The sequence below is a fragment of the Rhinoderma darwinii genome, assembly GCF_050947455.1.
Source record: "Rhinoderma darwinii isolate aRhiDar2 chromosome 5 unlocalized genomic scaffold, aRhiDar2.hap1 SUPER_5_unloc_38, whole genome shotgun sequence".
Taxonomy (NCBI): Eukaryota; Metazoa; Chordata; class Amphibia; order Anura; family Rhinodermatidae; genus Rhinoderma; species Rhinoderma darwinii.
The window spans coordinates 163,344-182,098 of record NW_027461796.1 but is presented as its reverse complement, the minus strand read 5'-3'; the positions used below and the strand labels follow the sequence as shown (position 1 = coordinate 182,098).

Here is an 18,755-nt window from a genome sequence, read left to right as displayed (position 1 = left end):
TGGCTTCCTCTCCGGCCTTTATTCACCTCCCGTGTAGCTGTGAGTGTGTGAGCCTGCAGGGCCCCATGGAATTGCCTAGAAGTAGGCTGAATCGCTGCAAGGGCTGAACAGCAGTATCGGGCAGGCTCGGGCAACGCGCGGCCCGTTCGGGTTATCGCTTCTCGGCCTTTTGGCTAAGATCAAGTGTAGTATCTGTTCTTATCAGTTTAATATCTGATACGTCCCCTATCTGGGGACCATATATTAAATGGATTTTTAGAACAGGGAGATGGAAATAGAGCTTGCTCTGTCCACTCCACGCATTGACCTGGTATTGCAGTATTTCCAGGACCGGTGTACCCTTTCCTTATGTGTTGACTAAAAGCAGATTCCAAAAGTGTTTTTTGTCTTTGCTATTGTTTCTGTCTTTCTGAAGGGATCTCCCCTTTTAATCCCATTATTTCAACACCTGTTGGACAATGCATGAGTGATAATGAGCTCATTGATTAAATGCAATTAATGAATAGATTGCCACCTCTTGTTGTGTGTCGTCTGTGTTTCTGTGTTTCCGGCATTTCACATTGGAACACCTCATTCACCTTCCTTGTCTTCTCTCCGCCCTCCCTTTTAGGTAAGTTAAAGAGCTGCACCTGAGCCAGCCACTGATTGATTGATTGATTGATTGATTGATTGATTGATTGATTGATTGATTGATTGATGCAGCACAACAGTCAAATAGTGGAGTGGAGTAGGGGAACAGCAAACAGCCAATAAAGCAGCCCGCCCGCTCGCCTGCCCGCCACAATGGACCTACCTGTGTACACTAGATGGATGTGATGGAATGTACTGTCGTCCCTACATTTCAAGAAGAAGTAAGAATTGCAGTTGCAACAAAGCCTTGCTTGCCTACAAAGAGAGCAGCAATTTGGATTTGTTACTATGTTACCTAGAAGAATAACAAACTGTGCAAGGATGGAGGTTGTAGGAGCAAGGAGAAGTTGTCTGTAAAGTTGGTGGATGCCTATTTTCCATTTTGCAGTCCCTTGTCTCCCTCTTGTGGCCTCCTGGAGGCAACTAGCTGTGCAAAAAAAAGACAGCCTGGCGGCCGGCTGTTGCAGTGTTGCCCTCTCAGGCAACACTGAGTGACTGACTGAGCCTCACCGTCTTATATAAAGTTCAGACGGAACTTTGCACGTGTCATAGTGGAGCCCTCAGGATTCCAGAGCCAGCTTTCTGACATCATAATGGGGCCTCAGAGATAAAAGCCTGGGCCCAGGCAGTGTTGGTCAGTGCTGCTCAGCAGGCAGCACTGGACTGGACTGGATTACAGCTGATACAAGGTGTGAAGGAACAAGGGGTGGCTGTGGGCATGCACTTGCTGCCGCTGCCAGTGTTTATCTGCATGGCAGCAGGGCATTTGGGCGTTGCCAGGAAGGCGTTTTTATGTAGATTCCTCCTCTTTCAGCACTGCATTGTGGTGCAAGCAAAAGAAGCAAATCCTGTCTGGCTTCCTCTCCGGCCTTTATTCACCTCCCGTGTAGCTGTGAGTGTGTGAGCCTGCAGGGCCCCATGGAATTGCCTAGAAGTAGGCTGAATCGCTGCAAGGGCTGAACAGCAGTATCGGGCAGGCTCGGGCAACGCGCGGCCCGTTCGGGTTATCGCTTCTCGGCCTTTTGGCTAAGATCAAGTGTAGTATCTGTTCTTATCAGTTTAATATCTGATACGTCCCCTATCTGGGGACCATATATTAAATGGATTTTTAGAACAGGGAGATGGAAATAGAGCTTGCTCTGTCCACTCCACGCATTGACCTGGTATTGCAGTATTTCCAGGACCGGTGCACCCTTTCCTTATGTGTTGACTAAAAGCAGATTCCAAAAGTGTTTTTTGTCTTTGCTATTGTTTCTGTCTTTCTGAAGGGATCTCCCCTTTTAATCCCATTATTTCAACACCTGTTGGACAATGCATGAGTGATAATGAGCTCATTGATTAAATGCAATTAATGAATAGATTGCCACCTCTTGTTGTGTGTCGTCTGTGTTTCTGTGTTTCCGGCATTTCACATTGGAACACCTCATTCACCTTCCTTGTCTTCTCTCCGCCCTCCCTTTTAGGTAAGTTAAAGAGCTGCACCTGAGCCAGCCACTGATTGATTGATTGATTGATTGATTGATTGATTGATTGATTGATTGATGCAGCACAACTGTCAAATAGTGGAGTGGAGTAGGGGAACAGCAAACAGCCAATAAAGCAGCCCGCCCGCTCGCCTGCCCGCCACAATGGACCTACCTGTGTACACTAGATGGATGTGATGGAATGTACTGTCGTCCCTACATTTCAAGAAGAAGTAAGAATTGCAGTTGCAACAAAGCCTTGCTTGCCTACAAAGAGAGCAGCAATTTGGATTTGTTACTATGTTACCTAGAAGAATAACAAACTGTGCAAGGATGGAGGTTGTAGGAGCAAGGAGAAGTTGTCTGTAAAGTTGGTGGATGCCTATTTTCCATTTTGCAGTCCCTTGTCTCCCTCTTGTGGCCTCCTGGAGGCAACTAGCTGTGCAAAAAAAAGACAGCCTGGCGGCCGGCTGTTGCAGTGTTGCCCTCTCAGGCAACACTGAGTGACTGACTGAGCCTCACCGTCTTATATAAAGTTCAGACGGAACTTTGCACGTGTCATAGTGGAGCCCTCAGGATTCCAGAGCCAGCTTTCTGACATCATAATGGGGCCTCAGAGATAAAAGCCTGGGCCCAAGCAGTGTTGGTCAGTGCTGCTCAGCAGGCAGCACTGGACTGGACTGGATTACAGCTGATACAAGGTGTGAAGGAACAAGGGGTGGCTGTGGGCATGCACTTGCTGCCGCTGCCAGTGTTTATCTGCATGGCAGCAGGGCATTTGGGCGTTGCCAGGAAGGCGTTTTTATGTAGATTCCTCCTCTTTCAGCACTGCATTGTGGTGCAAGCAAAAGAAGCAAATCCTGTCTGGCTTCCTCTCCGGCCTTTATTCACCTCCCGTGTAGCTGTGAGTGTGTGAGCCTGCAGGGCCCCATGGAATTGCCTAGAAGTAGGCTGAATCGCTGCAAGGGCTGAACAGCAGTATCGGGCAGGCTCGGGCAACGCGCGGCCCGTTCGGGTTATCGCTTCTCGGCCTTTTGGCTAAGATCAAGTGTAGTATCTGTTCTTATCAGTTTAATATCTGATACGTCCCCTATCTGGGGACCATATATTAAATGGATTTTTAGAACAGGGAGATGGAAATAGAGCTTGCTCTGTCCACTCCACGCATTGACCTGGTATTGCAGTATTTCCAGGACCGGTGCACCCTTTCCTTATGTGTTGACTAAAAGCAGATTCCAAAAGTGTTTTTTGTCTTTGCTATTGTTTCTGTCTTTCTGAAGGGATCTCCCCTTTTAATCCCATTATTTCAACACCTGTTGGACAATGCATGAGTGATAATGAGCTCATTGATTAAATGCAATTAATGAATAGATTGCCACCTCTTGTTGTGTGTCGTCTGTGTTTCTGTGTTTCCGGCATTTCACATTGGAACACCTCATTCACCTTCCTTGTCTTCTCTCCGCCCTCCCTTTTAGGTAAGTTAAAGAGCTGCACCTGAGCCAGCCACTGATTGATTGATTGATTGATTGATTGATTGATTGATTGATTGATTGATTGATTGATTGATGCAGCACAACAGTCAAATAGTGGAGTGGAGTAGGGGAACAGCAAACAGCCAATAAAGCAGCCCGCCCGCTCGCCTGCCCGCCACAATGGACCTACCTGTGTACACTAGATGGATGTGATGGAATGTACTGTCGTCCCTACATTTCAAGAAGAAGTAAGAATTGCAGTTGCAACAAAGCCTTGCTTGCCTACAAAGAGAGCAGCAATTTGGATTTGTTACTATGTTACCTAGAAGAATAACAAACTGTGCAAGGATGGAGGTTGTAGGAGCAAGGAGAAGTTGTCTGTAAAGTTGGTGGATGCCTATTTTCCATTTTGCAGTCCCTTGTCTCCCTCTTGTGGCCTCCTGGAGGCAACTAGCTGTGCAAAAAAAAGACAGCCTGGCGGCCGGCTGTTGCAGTGTTGCCCTCTCAGGCAACACTGAGTGACTGACTGAGCCTCACCGTCTTATATAAAGTTCAGACGGAACTTTGCACGTGTCATAGTGGAGCCCTCAGGATTCCAGAGCCAGCTTTCTGACATCATAATGGGGCCTCAGAGATAAAAGCCTGGGCCCAGGCAGTGTTGGTCAGTGCTGCTCAGCAGGCAGCACTGGACTGGACTGGATTACAGCTGATACAAGGTGTGAAGGAACAAGGGGTGGCTGTGGGCATGCACTTGCTGCCGCTGCCAGTGTTTATCTGCATGGCAGCAGGGCATTTGGGCGTTGCCAGGAAGGCGTTTTTATGTAGATTCCTCCTCTTTCAGCACTGCATTGTGGTGCAAGCAAAAGAAGCAAATCCTGTCTGGCTTCCTCTCCGGCCTTTATTCACCTCCCGTGTAGCTGTGAGTGTGTGAGCCTGCAGGGCCCCATGGAATTGCCTAGAAGTAGGCTGAATCGCTGCAAGGGCTGAACAGCAGTATCGGGCAGGCTCGGGCAACGCGCGGCCCGTTCGGGTTATCGCTTCTCGGCCTTTTGGCTAAGATCAAGTGTAGTATCTGTTCTTATCAGTTTAATATCTGATACGTCCCCTATCTGGGGACCATATATTAAATGGATTTTTAGAACAGGGAGATGGAAATAGAGCTTGCTCTGTCCACTCCACGCATTGACCTGGTATTGCAGTATTTCCAGGACCGGTGTACCCTTTCCTTATGTGTTGACTAAAAGCAGATTCCAAAAGTGTTTTTTGTCTTTGCTATTGTTTCTGTCTTTCTGAAGGGATCTCCCCTTTTAATCCCATTATTTCAACACCTGTTGGACAATGCATGAGTGATAATGAGCTCATTGATTAAATGCAATTAATGAATAGATTGCCACCTCTTGTTGTGTGTCGTCTGTGTTTCTGTGTTTCCGGCATTTCACATTGGAACACCTCATTCACCTTCCTTGTCTTCTCTCCGCCCTCCCTTTTAGGTAAGTTAAAGAGCTGCACCTGAGCCAGCCACTGATTGATTGATTGATTGATTGATTGATTGATTGATTGATTGATTGATTGATTGATTGATTGATGCAGCACAACAGTCAAATAGTGGAGTGGAGTAGGGGAACAGCAAACAGCCAATAAAGCAGCCCGCCCGCTCGCCTGCCCGCCACAATGGACCTACCTGTGTACACTAGATGGATGTGATGGAATGTACTGTCGTCCCTACATTTCAAGAAGAAGTAAGAATTGCAGTTGCAACAAAGCCTTGCTTGCCTACAAAGAGAGCAGCAATTTGGATTTGTTACTATGTTACCTAGAAGAATAACAAACTGTGCAAGGATGGAGGTTGTAGGAGCAAGGAGAAGTTGTCTGTAAAGTTGGTGGATGCCTATTTTCCATTTTGCAGTCCCTTGTCTCCCTCTTGTGGCCTCCTGGAGGCAACTAGCTGTGCAAAAAAAAGACAGCCTGGCGGCCGGCTGTTGCAGTGTTGCCCTCTCAGGCAACACTGAGTGACTGACTGAGCCTCACCGTCTTATATAAAGTTCAGACGGAACTTTGCACGTGTCATAGTGGAGCCCTCAGGATTCCAGAGCCAGCTTTCTGACATCATAATGGGGCCTCAGAGATAAAAGCCTGGGCCCAAGCAGTGTTGGTCAGTGCTGCTCAGCAGGCAGCACTGGACTGGACTGGATTACAGCTGATACAAGGTGTGAAGGAACAAGGGGTGGCTGTGGGCATGCACTTGCTGCCGCTGCCAGTGTTTATCTGCATGGCAGCAGGGCATTTGGGCGTTGCCAGGAAGGCGTTTTTATGTAGATTCCTCCTCTTTCAGCACTGCATTGTGGTGCAAGCAAAAGAAGCAAATCCTGTCTGGCTTCCTCTCCGGCCTTTATTCACCTCCCGTGTAGCTGTGAGTGTGTGAGCCTGCAGGGCCCCATGGAATTGCCTAGAAGTAGGCTGAATCGCTGCAAGGGCTGAACAGCAGTATCGGGCAGGCTCGGGCAACGCGCGGCCCGTTCGGGTTATCGCTTCTCGGCCTTTTGGCTAAGATCAAGTGTAGTATCTGTTCTTATCAGTTTAATATCTGATACGTCCCCTATCTGGGGACCATATATTAAATGGATTTTTAGAACAGGGAGATGGAAATAGAGCTTGCTCTGTCCACTCCACGCATTGACCTGGTATTGCAGTATTTCCAGGACCGGTGCACCCTTTCCTTATGTGTTGACTAAAAGCAGATTCCAAAAGTGTTTTTTGTCTTTGCTATTGTTTCTGTCTTTCTGAAGGGATCTCCCCTTTTAATCCCATTATTTCAACACCTGTTGGACAATGCATGAGTGATAATGAGCTCATTGATTAAATGCAATTAATGAATAGATTGCCACCTCTTGTTGTGTGTCGTCTGTGTTTCTGTGTTTCCGGCATTTCACATTGGAACACCTCATTCACCTTCCTTGTCTTCTCTCCGCCCTCCCTTTTAGGTAAGTTAAAGAGCTGCACCTGAGCCAGCCACTGATTGATTGATTGATTGATTGATTGATTGATTGATTGATTGATTGATTGATGCAGCACAACAGTCAAATAGTGGAGTGGAGTAGGGGAACAGCAAACAGCCAATAAAGCAGCCCGCCCGCTCGCCTGCCCGCCACAATGGACCTACCTGTGTACACTAGATGGATGTGATGGAATGTACTGTCGTCCCTACATTTCAAGAAGAAGTAAGAATTGCAGTTGCAACAAAGCCTTGCTTGCCTACAAAGAGAGCAGCAATTTGGATTTGTTACTATGTTACCTAGAAGAATAACAAACTGTGCAAGGATGGAGGTTGTAGGAGCAAGGAGAAGTTGTCTGTAAAGTTGGTGGATGCCTATTTTCCATTTTGCAGTCCCTTGTCTCCCTCTTGTGGCCTCCTGGAGGCAACTAGCTGTGCAAAAAAAAGACAGCCTGGCGGCCGGCTGTTGCAGTGTTGCCCTCTCAGGCAACACTGAGTGACTGACTGAGCCTCACCGTCTTATATAAAGTTCAGACGGAACTTTGCACGTGTCATAGTGGAGCCCTCAGGATTCCAGAGCCAGCTTTCTGACATCATAATGGGGCCTCAGAGATAAAAGCCTGGGCCCAGGCAGTGTTGGTCAGTGCTGCTCAGCAGGCAGCACTGGACTGGACTGGATTACAGCTGATACAAGGTGTGAAGGAACAAGGGGTGGCTGTGGGCATGCACTTGCTGCCGCTGCCAGTGTTTATCTGCATGGCAGCAGGGCATTTGGGCGTTGCCAGGAAGGCGTTTTTATGTAGATTCCTCCTCTTTCAGCACTGCATTGTGGTGCAAGCAAAAGAAGCAAATCCTGTCTGGCTTCCTCTCCGGCCTTTATTCACCTCCCGTGTAGCTGTGAGTGTGTGAGCCTGCAGGGCCCCATGGAATTGCCTAGAAGTAGGCTGAATCGCTGCAAGGGCTGAACAGCAGTATCGGGCAGGCTCGGGCAACGCGCGGCCCGTTCGGGTTATCGCTTCTCGGCCTTTTGGCTAAGATCAAGTGTAGTATCTGTTCTTATCAGTTTAATATCTGATACGTCCCCTATCTGGGGACCATATATTAAATGGATTTTTAGAACAGGGAGATGGAAATAGAGCTTGCTCTGTCCACTCCACGCATTGACCTGGTATTGCAGTATTTCCAGGACCGGTGCACCCTTTCCTTATGTGTTGACTAAAAGCAGATTCCAAAAGTGTTTTTTGTCTTTGCTATTGTTTCTGTCTTTCTGAAGGGATCTCCCCTTTTAATCCCATTATTTCAACACCTGTTGGACAATGCATGAGTGATAATGAGCTCATTGATTAAATGCAATTAATGAATGGATTGCCACCTCTTGTTGTGTGTCGTCTGTGTTTCTGTGTTTCCGGCATTTCACATTGGAACACCTCATTCACCTTCCTTGTCTTCTCTCCGCCCTCCCTTTTAGGTAAGTTAAAGAGCTGCACCTGAGCCAGCCACTGATTGATTGATTGATTGATTGATTGATTGATTGATTGATTGATTGATTGATTGATTGATTGATGCAGCACAACAGTCAAATAGTGGAGTGGAGTAGGGGAACAGCAAACAGCCAATAAAGCAGCCCGCCCGCTCGCCTGCCCGCCACAATGGACCTACCTGTGTACACTAGATGGATGTGATGGAATGTACTGTCGTCCCTACATTTCAAGAAGAAGTAAGAATTGCAGTTGCAACAAAGCCTTGCTTGCCTACAAAGAGAGCAGCAATTTGGATTTGTTACTATGTTACCTAGAAGAATAACAAACTGTGCAAGGATGGAGGTTGTAGGAGCAAGGAGAAGTTGTCTGTAAAGTTGGTGGATGCCTATTTTCCATTTTGCAGTCCCTTGTCTCCCTCTTGTGGCCTCCTGGAGGCAACTAGCTGTGCAAAAAAAAGACAGCCTGGCGGCCGGCTGTTGCAGTGTTGCCCTCTCAGGCAACACTGAGTGACTGACTGAGCCTCACCGTCTTATATAAAGTTCAGACGGAACTTTGCACGTGTCATAGTGGAGCCCTCAGGATTCCAGAGCCAGCTTTCTGACATCATAATGGGGCCTCAGAGATAAAAGCCTGGGCCCAGGCAGTGTTGGTCAGTGCTGCTCAGCAGGCAGCACTGGACTGGACTGGATTACAGCTGATACAAGGTGTGAAGGAACAAGGGGTGGCTGTGGGCATGCACTTGCTGCCGCTGCCAGTGTTTATCTGCATGGCAGCAGGGCATTTGGGCGTTGCCAGGAAGGCGTTTTTATGTAGATTCCTCCTCTTTCAGCACTGCATTGTGGTGCAAGCAAAAGAAGCAAATCCTGTCTGGCTTCCTCTCCGGCCTTTATTCACCTCCCGTGTAGCTGTGAGTGTGTGAGCCTGCAGGGCCCCATGGAATTGCCTAGAAGTAGGCTGAATCGCTGCAAGGGCTGAACAGCAGTATCGGGCAGGCTCGGGCAACGCGCGGCCCGTTCGGGTTATCGCTTCTCGGCCTTTTGGCTAAGATCAAGTGTAGTATCTGTTCTTATCAGTTTAATATCTGATACGTCCCCTATCTGGGGACCATATATTAAATGGATTTTTAGAACAGGGAGATGGAAATAGAGCTTGCTCTGTCCACTCCACGCATTGACCTGGTATTGCAGTATTTCCAGGACCGGTGCACCCTTTCCTTATGTGTTGACTAAAAGCAGATTCCAAAAGTGTTTTTTGTCTTTGCTATTGTTTCTGTCTTTCTGAAGGGATCTCCCCTTTTAATCCCATTATTTCAACACCTGTTGGACAATGCATGAGTGATAATGAGCTCATTGATTAAATGCAATTAATGAATAGATTGCCACCTCTTGTTGTGTGTCGTCTGTGTTTCTGTGTTTCCGGCATTTCACATTGGAACACCTCATTCACCTTCCTTGTCTTCTCTCCGCCCTCCCTTTTAGGTAAGTTAAAGAGCTGCACCTGAGCCAGCCACTGATTGATTGATTGATTGATTGATTGATTGATTGATTGATTGATTGATTGATGCAGCACAACAGTCAAATAGTGGAGTGGAGTAGGGGAACAGCAAACAGCCAATAAAGCAGCCCGCCCGCTCGCCTGCCCGCCACAATGGACCTACCTGTGTACACTAGATGGATGTGATGGAATGTACTGTCGTCCCTACATTTCAAGAAGAAGTAAGAATTGCAGTTGCAACAAAGCCTTGCTTGCCTACAAAGAGAGCAGCAATTTGGATTTGTTACTATGTTACCTAGAAGAATAACAAACTGTGCAAGGATGGAGGTTGTAGGAGCAAGGAGAAGTTGTCTGTAAAGTTGGTGGATGCCTATTTTCCATTTTGCAGTCCCTTGTCTCCCTCTTGTGGCCTCCTGGAGGCAACTAGCTGTGCAAAAAAAAGACAGCCTGGCGGCCGGCTGTTGCAGTGTTGCCCTCTCAGGCAACACTGAGTGACTGACTGAGCCTCACCGTCTTATATAAAGTTCAGACGGAACTTTGCACGTGTCATAGTGGAGCCCTCAGGATTCCAGAGCCAGCTTTCTGACATCATAATGGGGCCTCAGAGATAAAAGCCTGGGCCCAGGCAGTGTTGGTCAGTGCTGCTCAGCAGGCAGCACTGGACTGGACTGGATTACAGCTGATACAAGGTGTGAAGGAACAAGGGGTGGCTGTGGGCATGCACTTGCTGCCGCTGCCAGTGTTTATCTGCATGGCAGCAGGGCATTTGGGCGTTGCCAGGAAGGCGTTTTTATGTAGATTCCTCCTCTTTCAGCACTGCATTGTGGTGCAAGCAAAAGAAGCAAATCCTGTCTGGCTTCCTCTCCGGCCTTTATTCACCTCCCGTGTAGCTGTGAGTGTGTGAGCCTGCAGGGCCCCATGGAATTGCCTAGAAGTAGGCTGAATCGCTGCAAGGGCTGAACAGCAGTATCGGGCAGGCTCGGGCAACGCGCGGCCCGTTCGGGTTATCGCTTCTCGGCCTTTTGGCTAAGATCAAGTGTAGTATCTGTTCTTATCAGTTTAATATCTGATACGTCCCCTATCTGGGGACCATATATTAAATGGATTTTTAGAACAGGGAGATGGAAATAGAGCTTGCTCTGTCCACTCCACGCATTGACCTGGTATTGCAGTATTTCCAGGACCGGTGCACCCTTTCCTTATGTGTTGACTAAAAGCAGATTCCAAAAGTGTTTTTTGTCTTTGCTATTGTTTCTGTCTTTCTGAAGGGATCTCCCCTTTTAATCCCATTATTTCAACACCTGTTGGACAATGCATGAGTGATAATGAGCTCATTGATTAAATGCAATTAATGAATAGATTGCCACCTCTTGTTGTGTGTCGTCTGTGTTTCTGTGTTTCCGGCATTTCACATTGGAACACCTCATTCACCTTCCTTGTCTTCTCTCCGCCCTCCCTTTTAGGTAAGTTAAAGAGCTGCACCTGAGCCAGCCACTGATTGATTGATTGATACTGATTGATTGATTGATTGATTGATTGATTGATTGATTGATTGATTGATTGATTGATTGATTGATTGATGCAGCACAACAGTCAAATAGTGGAGTGGAGTAGGGGAACAGCAAACAGCCAATAAAGCAGCCCGCCCGCTCGCCTGCCCGCCACAATGGACCTACCTGTGTACACTAGATGGATGTGATGGAATGTACTGTCGTCCCTACATTTCAAGAAGAAGTAAGAATTGCAGTTGCAACAAACCCTTGCTTGCCTACAAAGAGAGCAGCAATTTGGATTTGTTACTATGTTACCTAGAAGAATAACAAACTGTGCAAGGATGGAGGTTGTAGGAGCAAGGAGAAGTTGTCTGTAAAGTTGGTGGATGCCTATTTTCCATTTTGCAGTCCCTTGTCTCCCTCTTGTGGCCTCCTGGAGGCAACTAGCTGTGCAAAAAAAAGACAGCCTGGCGGCCGGCTGTTGCAGTGTTGCCCTCTCAGGCAACACTGAGTGACTGACTGAGCCTCACCGTCTTATATAAAGTTCAGACGGAACTTTGCACGTGTCATAGTGGAGCCCTCAGGATTCCAGAGCCAGCTTTCTGACATCATAATGGGGCCTCAGAGATAAAAGCCTGGGCCCAGGCAGTGTTGGTCAGTGCTGCTCAGCAGGCAGCACTGGACTGGACTGGATTACAGCTGATACAAGGTGTGAAGGAACAAGGGGTGGCTGTGGGCATGCACTTGCTGCCGCTGCCAGTGTTTATCTGCATGGCAGCAGGGCATTTGGGCGTTGCCAGGAAGGCGTTTTTATGTAGATTCCTCCTCTTTCAGCACTGCATTGTGGTGCAAGCAAAAGAAGCAAATCCTGTCTGGCTTCCTCTCCGGCCTTTATTCACCTCCCGTGTAGCTGTGAGTGTGTGAGCCTGCAGGGCCCCATGGAATTGCCTAGAAGTAGGCTGAATCGCTGCAAGGGCTGAACAGCAGTATCGGGCAGGCTCGGGCAACGCGCGGCCCGTTCGGGTTATCGCTTCTCGGCCTTTTGGCTAAGATCAAGTGTAGTATCTGTTCTTATCAGTTTAATATCTGATACGTCCCCTATCTGGGGACCATATATTAAATGGATTTTTAGAACAGGGAGATGGAAATAGAGCTTGCTCTGTCCACTCCACGCATTGACCTGGTATTGCAGTATTTCCAGGACCGGTGCACCCTTTCCTTATGTGTTGACTAAAAGCAGATTCCAAAAGTGTTTTTTGTCTTTGCTATTGTTTCTGTCTTTCTGAAGGGATCTCCCCTTTTAATCCCATTATTTCAACACCTGTTGGACAATGCATGAGTGATAATGAGCTCATTGATTAAATGCAATTAATGAATAGATTGCCACCTCTTGTTGTGTGTCGTCTGTGTTTCTGTGTTTCCGGCATTTCACATTGGAACACCTCATTCACCTTCCTTGTCTTCTCTCCGCCCTCCCTTTTAGGTAAGTTAAAGAGCTGCACCTGAGCCAGCCACTGATTGATTGATTGATTGATTGATTGATTGATTGATTGATTGATTGATGCAGCACAACAGTCAAATAGTGGAGTGGAGTAGGGGAACAGCAAACAGCCAATAAAGCAGCCCGCCCGCTCGCCTGCCCGCCACAATGGACCTACCTGTGTACACTAGATGGATGTGATGGAATGTACTGTCGTCCCTACATTTCAAGAAGAAGTAAGAATTGCAGTTGCAACAAAGCCTTGCTTGCCTACAAAGAGAGCAGCAATTTGGATTTGTTACTATGTTACCTAGAAGAATAACAAACTGTGCAAGGATGGAGGTTGTAGGAGCAAGGAGAAGTTGTCTGTAAAGTTGGTGGATGCCTATTTTCCATTTTGCAGTCCCTTGTCTCCCTCTTGTGGCCTCCTGGAGGCAACTAGCTGTGCAAAAAAAAGACAGCCTGGCGGCCGGCTGTTGCAGTGTTGCCCTCTCAGGCAACACTGAGTGACTGACTGAGCCTCACCGTCTTATATAAAGTTCAGACGGAACTTTGCACGTGTCATAGTGGAGCCCTCAGGATTCCAGAGCCAGCTTTCTGACATCATAATGGGGCCTCAGAGATAAAAGCCTGGGCCCAGGCAGTGTTGGTCAGTGCTGCTCAGCAGGCAGCACTGGACTGGACTGGATTACAGCTGATACAAGGTGTGAAGGAACAAGGGGTGGCTGTGGGCATGCACTTGCTGCCGCTGCCAGTGTTTATCTGCATGGCAGCAGGGCATTTGGGCGTTGCCAGGAAGGCGTTTTTATGTAGATTCCTCCTCTTTCAGCACTGCATTGTGGTGCAAGCAAAAGAAGCAAATCCTGTCTGGCTTCCTCTCCGGCCTTTATTCACCTCCCGTGTAGCTGTGAGTGTGTGAGCCTGCAGGGCCCCATGGAATTGCCTAGAAGTAGGCTGAATCGCTGCAAGGGCTGAACAGCAGTATCGGGCAGGCTCGGGCAACGCGCGGCCCGTTCGGGTTATCGCTTCTCGGCCTTTTGGCTAAGATCAAGTGTAGTATCTGTTCTTATCAGTTTAATATCTGATACGTCCCCTATCTGGGGACCATATATTAAATGGATTTTTAGAACAGGGAGATGGAAATAGAGCTTGCTCTGTCCACTCCACGCATTGACCTGGTATTGCAGTATTTCCAGGACCGGTGCACCCTTTCCTTATGTGTTGACTAAAAGCAGATTCTAAAAGTGTTTTTTGTCTTTGCTATTGTTTCTGTCTTTCTAAAGGGATCTCCCCTTTTAATCCCATTATTTCAACACCTGTTGGACAATGCATGAGTGATAATGAGCTCATTGATTAAATGCAATTAATGAATAGATTGCCACCTCTTGTTGTGTGTCGTCTGTGTTTCTGTGTTTCCGGCATTTCACATTGGAACACCTCATTCACCTTCCTTGTCTTCTCTCCGCCCTCCCTTTTAGGTAAGTTAAAGAGCTGCACCTGAGCCAGCCACTGATTGATTGATTGATTGATTGATTGATTGATTGATTGATTGATTGATTGATTGATTGATTGATGCAGCACAACAGTCAAATAGTGGAGTGGAGTAGGGGAACAGCAAACAGCCAATAAAGCAGCCCGCCCGCTCGCCTGCCCGCCACAATGGACCTACCTGTGTACACTAGATGGATGTGATGGAATGTACTGTCGTCCCTACATTTCAAGAAGAAGTAAGAATTGCAGTTGCAACAAAGCCTTGCTTGCCTACAAAGAGAGCAGCAATTTGGATTTGTTACTATGTTACCTAGAAGAATAACAAACTGTGCAAGGATGGAGGTTGTAGGAGCAAGGAGAAGTTGTCTGTAAAGTTGGTGGATGCCTATTTTCCATTTTGCAGTCCCTTGTCTCCCTCTTGTGGCCTCCTGGAGGCAACTAGCTGTGCAAAAAAAAGACAGCCTGGCGGCCGGCTGTTGCAGTGTTGCCCTCTCAGGCAACACTGAGTGACTGACTGAGCCTCACCGTCTTATATAAAGTTCAGACGGAACTTTGCACGTGTCATAGTGGAGCCCTCAGGATTCCAGAGCCAGCTTTCTGACATCATAATGGGGCCTCAGAGATAAAAGCCTGGGCCCAGGCAGTGTTGGTCAGTGCTGCTCAGCAGGCAGCACTGGACTGGACTGGATTACAGCTGATACAAGGTGTGAAGGAACAAGGGGTGGCTGTGGGCATGCACTTGCTGCCGCTGCCAGTGTTTATCTGCATGGCAGCAGGGCATTTGGGCGTTGCCAGGAAGGCGTTTTTATGTAGATTCCTCCTCTTTCAGCACTGCATTGTGGTGCAAGCAAAAGAAGCAAATCCTGTCTGGCTTCCTCTCCGGCCTTTATTCACCTCCCGTGTAGCTGTGAGTGTGTGAGCCTGCAGGGCCCCATGGAATTGCCTAGAAGTAGGCTGAATCGCTGCAAGGGCTGAACAGCAGTATCGGGCAGGCTCGGGCAACGCGCGGCCCGTTCGGGTTAACGCTTCTCGGCCTTTTGGCTAAGATCAAGTGTAGTATCTGTTCTTATCAGTTTAATATCTGATACGTCCCCTATCTGGGGACCATATATTAAATGGATTTTTAGAACAGGGAGATGGAAATAGAGCTTGCTCTGTCCACTCCACGCATTGACCTGGTATTGCAGTATTTCCAGGACCGGTGCACCCTTTCCTTATGTGTTGACTAAAAGCAGATTCCAAAAGTGTTTTTGTCTTTGCTATTGTTTCTGTCTTTCTGAAGGGATCTCCCCTTTTAATCCCATTATTTCAACACCTGTTGGACAATGCATGAGTGATAATGAGCTCATTGATTAAATGCAATTAATGAATAGATTGCCACCTCTTGTTGTGTGTCGTCTGTGTTTCTGTGTTTCCGGCATTTCACATTGGAACACCTCATTCACCTTCCTTGTCTTCTCTCCGCCCTCCCTTTTAGGTAAGTTAAAGAGCTGCACCTGAGCCAGCCACTGATTGATTGATTGATTGATTGATTGATTGATTGATTGATTGATTGATTGATTGATTGATTGATGCAGCACAACAGTCAAATAGTGGAGTGGAGTAGGGGAACAGCAAACAGCCAATAAAGCAGCCCGCCCGCTCGCCTGCCCGCCACAATGGACCTACCTGTGTACACTAGATGGATGTGATGGAATGTACTGTCGTCCCTACATTTCAAGAAGAAGTAAGAATTGCAGTTGCAACAAAGCCTTGCTTGCCTACAAAGAGAGCAGCAATTTGGATTTGTTACTATGTTACCTAGAAGAATAACAAACTGTGCAAGGATGGAGGTTGTAGGAGCAAGGAGAAGTTGTCTGTAAAGTTGGTGGATGCCTATTTTCCATTTTGCAGTCCCTTGTCTCCCTCTTGTGGCCTCCTGGAGGCAACTAGCTGTGCAAAAAAAAGACAGCCTGGCGGCCGGCTGTTGCAGTGTTGCCCTCTCAGGCAACACTGAGTGACTGACTGAGCCTCACCGTCTTATATAAAGTTCAGACGGAACTTTGCACGTGTCATAGTGGAGCCCTCAGGATTCCAGAGCCAGCTTTCTGACATCATAATGGGGCCTCAGAGATAAAAGCCTGGGCCCAGGCAGTGTTGGTCAGTGCTGCTCAGCAGGCAGCACTGGACTGGACTGGATTACAGCTGATACAAGGTGTGAAGGAACAAGGGGTGGCTGTGGGCATGCACTTGCTGCCGCTGCCAGTGTTTATCTGCATGGCAGCAGGGCATTTGGGCGTTGCCAGGAAGGCGTTTTTATGTAGATTCCTCCTCTTTCAGCACTGCATTGTGGTGCAAGCAAAAGAAGCAAATCCTGTCTGGCTTCCTCTCCGGCCTTTATTCACCTCCCGTGTAGCTGTGAGTGTGTGAGCCTGCAGGGCCCCATGGAATTGCCTAGAAGTAGGCTGAATCGCTGCAAGGGCTGAACAGCAGTATCGGGCAGGCTCGGGCAACGCGCGGCCCGTTCGGGTTATCGCTTCTCGGCCTTTTGGCTAAGATCAAGTGTAGTATCTGTTCTTATCAGTTTAATATCTGATACGTCCCCTATCTGGGGACCATATATTAAATGGATTTTTAGAACAGGGAGATGGAAATAGAGCTTGCTCTGTCCACTCCACGCATTGACCTGGTATTGCAGTATTTCCAGGACCGGTGCACCCTTTCCTTATGTGTTGACTAAAAGCAGATTCCAAAAGTGTTTTTTGTCTTTGCTATTGTTTCTGTCTTTCTGAAGGGATCTCCCCTTTTAATCCCATTATTTCAACACCTGTTGGACAATGCATGAGTGATAATGAGCTCATTGATTAAATGCAATTAATGAATAGATTGCCACCTCTTGTTGTGTGTCGTCTGTGTTTCTGTGTTTCCGGCATTTCACATTGGAACACCTCATTCACCTTCCTTGTCTTCTCTCCGCCCTCCCTTTTAGGTAAGTTAAAGAGCTGCACCTGAGCCAGCCACTGATTGATTGATTGATTGATTGATTGATTGATTGATTGATTGATTGATGCAGCACAACAGTCAAATAGTGGAGTGGAGTAGGGGAACAGCAAACAGCCAATAAAGCAGCCCGCCCGCTCGCCTGCCCGCCACAATGGACCTACCTGTGTACACTAGATGGATGTGATGGAATGTACTGTCGTCCCTACATTTCAAGAAGAAGTAAGAATTGCAGTTGCAACAAAGCCTTGCTTGCCTACAAAGAGAGCAGCAATTTGGATTTGTTACTATGTTACCTAGAAGAATAACAAACTGTGCAAGGATGGAGGTTGTAGGAGCAAGGAGAAGTTGTCTGTAAAGTTGGTGGATGCCTATTTTCCATTTTGCAGTCCCTTGTCTCCCTCTTGTGGCCTCCTGGAGGCAACTAGCTGTGCAAAAAAAAGACAGCCTGGCGGCCGGCTGTTGCAGTGTTGCCCTCTCAGGCAACACTGAGTGACTGACTGAGCCTCACCGTCTTATATAAAGTTCAGACGGAACTTTGCACGTGTCATAGTGGAGCCCTCAGGATTCCAGAGCCAGCTTTCTGACATCATAATGGGGCCTCAGAGATAAAAGCCTGGGCCCAGGCAGTGTTGGTCAGTGCTGCTCAGCAGGCAGAACTGGACTGGACTGGATTACAGCTGATACAAGGTGTGAAGGAACAAGGGGTGGCTGTGGGCATGCACTTGTTGCCGCTGCCAGTGTTTATCTGCATGGCAGCAGGGCATTTGGGCGTTGCCAGGAAGGCGTTTTTATGTAGATTCCTCCTCTTTCAGCACTGCATTGTGGTGCAAGCAAAAGAAGCAAATCCTGTCTGGCTTCCTCTCCGGCCTTTATTCACCTCCCGTGTAGCTGTGAGTGTGTGAGCCTGCAGGGCCCCATGGAATTGCCTAGAAGTAGGCTGAATCGCTGCAAGGGCTGAACAGCAGTATCGGGCAGGCTCGGGCAACGCGCGGCCCGTTCGGGTTATCGCTTCTCGGCCTTTTGGCTAAGATCAAGTGTAGTATCTGTTCTTATCAGTTTAATATCTGATACGTCCCCTATCTGGGGACCATATATTAAATGGATTTTTAGAACAGGGAGATGGAAATAGAGCTTGCTCTGTCCACTCCACGCATTGACCTGGTATTGCAGTATTTCCAGGACCGGTGCACCCTTTCCTTATGTGTTGACTAAAAGCAGATTCCAAAAGTGTTTTTTGTCTTTGCTATTGTTTCTGTCTTTCTGAAGGGATCTCCCCTTTTAATCCCATTATTTCAACACCTGTTGGACAATGCATGAGTGATAATGAGCTCATTGATTAAATGCAATTAATGAATAGATTGCCACCTCTTGTTGTGTGTCGTCTGTGTTTCTGTGTTTCCGGCATTTCACATTGGAACACCTCATTCACCTTCCTTGTCTTCTCTCCGCCCTCCCTTTTAGGTAAGTTAAAGAGCTGCACCTGAGCCAGCCACTGATTGATTGATTGATTGATTGATTGATTGATTGATTGATTGATTGATGCAGCACAACAGTCAAATAGTGGAGTGGAGTAGGGGAACAGCAAACAGCCAATAAAGCAGCCCGCCCGCTCGCCTGCCCGCCACAATGGACCTACCTGTGTACACTAGATGGATGTGATGGAATGTACTGTCGTCCCTACATTTCAAGAAGAAGTAAGAATTGCAGTTGCAACAAAGCCTTGCTTGCCTACAAAGAGAGCAGCAATTTGGATTTGTTACTATGTTACCTAGAAGAA

At 47.6% G+C, this 18,755-nt stretch overlaps 13 non-coding genes across 13 annotated transcripts; all 13 read left to right on the top strand.

Moving 5' to 3' along the window:
* Nucleotides 1-153: 153 nt before the first annotated feature.
* Nucleotides 154-344, top strand: LOC142691800 (U2 spliceosomal RNA). Its single transcript, XR_012860319.1, has one exon. It is a non-coding gene; the product is annotated as a U2 spliceosomal RNA (small nuclear RNA).
* A 1,292-nt stretch (nt 345-1,636) lies between these two features.
* Nucleotides 1,637-1,827, top strand: LOC142691667 (U2 spliceosomal RNA). The gene has a single exon (XR_012860198.1). It is a non-coding gene; the product is annotated as a U2 spliceosomal RNA (small nuclear RNA).
* A 1,284-nt stretch (nt 1,828-3,111) lies between these two features.
* On the top strand, nt 3,112-3,302 carry LOC142691666 (U2 spliceosomal RNA). Its single transcript, XR_012860197.1, has one exon. It is a non-coding gene; the product is annotated as a U2 spliceosomal RNA (small nuclear RNA).
* Nucleotides 3,303-4,598: 1,296 nt separating this feature from the next.
* LOC142691799 (U2 spliceosomal RNA) lies at nt 4,599-4,789 on the top strand. Its single transcript, XR_012860318.1, has one exon. It is a non-coding gene; the product is annotated as a U2 spliceosomal RNA (small nuclear RNA).
* A 1,300-nt stretch (nt 4,790-6,089) lies between these two features.
* LOC142691665 (U2 spliceosomal RNA) lies at nt 6,090-6,280 on the top strand. Its single transcript, XR_012860196.1, has one exon. It is a non-coding gene; the product is annotated as a U2 spliceosomal RNA (small nuclear RNA).
* Nucleotides 6,281-7,568: 1,288 nt separating this feature from the next.
* Nucleotides 7,569-7,759, top strand: LOC142691664 (U2 spliceosomal RNA). The gene has a single exon (XR_012860195.1). It is a non-coding gene; the product is annotated as a U2 spliceosomal RNA (small nuclear RNA).
* A 1,300-nt stretch (nt 7,760-9,059) lies between these two features.
* On the top strand, nt 9,060-9,250 carry LOC142691663 (U2 spliceosomal RNA). Its single transcript, XR_012860194.1, has one exon. It is a non-coding gene; the product is annotated as a U2 spliceosomal RNA (small nuclear RNA).
* A 1,288-nt stretch (nt 9,251-10,538) lies between these two features.
* Nucleotides 10,539-10,729, top strand: LOC142691661 (U2 spliceosomal RNA). The gene has a single exon (XR_012860192.1). It is a non-coding gene; the product is annotated as a U2 spliceosomal RNA (small nuclear RNA).
* Nucleotides 10,730-12,051: 1,322 nt separating this feature from the next.
* LOC142691659 (U2 spliceosomal RNA) lies at nt 12,052-12,242 on the top strand. Its single transcript, XR_012860191.1, has one exon. It is a non-coding gene; the product is annotated as a U2 spliceosomal RNA (small nuclear RNA).
* A 1,284-nt stretch (nt 12,243-13,526) lies between these two features.
* Nucleotides 13,527-13,717, top strand: LOC142691658 (U2 spliceosomal RNA). The gene has a single exon (XR_012860190.1). It is a non-coding gene; the product is annotated as a U2 spliceosomal RNA (small nuclear RNA).
* A 1,300-nt stretch (nt 13,718-15,017) lies between these two features.
* On the top strand, nt 15,018-15,208 carry LOC142691804 (U2 spliceosomal RNA). The gene has a single exon (XR_012860322.1). It is a non-coding gene; the product is annotated as a U2 spliceosomal RNA (small nuclear RNA).
* Nucleotides 15,209-16,507: 1,299 nt separating this feature from the next.
* LOC142691657 (U2 spliceosomal RNA) lies at nt 16,508-16,698 on the top strand. Its single transcript, XR_012860189.1, has one exon. It is a non-coding gene; the product is annotated as a U2 spliceosomal RNA (small nuclear RNA).
* A 1,284-nt stretch (nt 16,699-17,982) lies between these two features.
* LOC142691656 (U2 spliceosomal RNA) lies at nt 17,983-18,173 on the top strand. Its single transcript, XR_012860188.1, has one exon. It is a non-coding gene; the product is annotated as a U2 spliceosomal RNA (small nuclear RNA).
* Nucleotides 18,174-18,755: the final 582 nt, after the last annotated feature.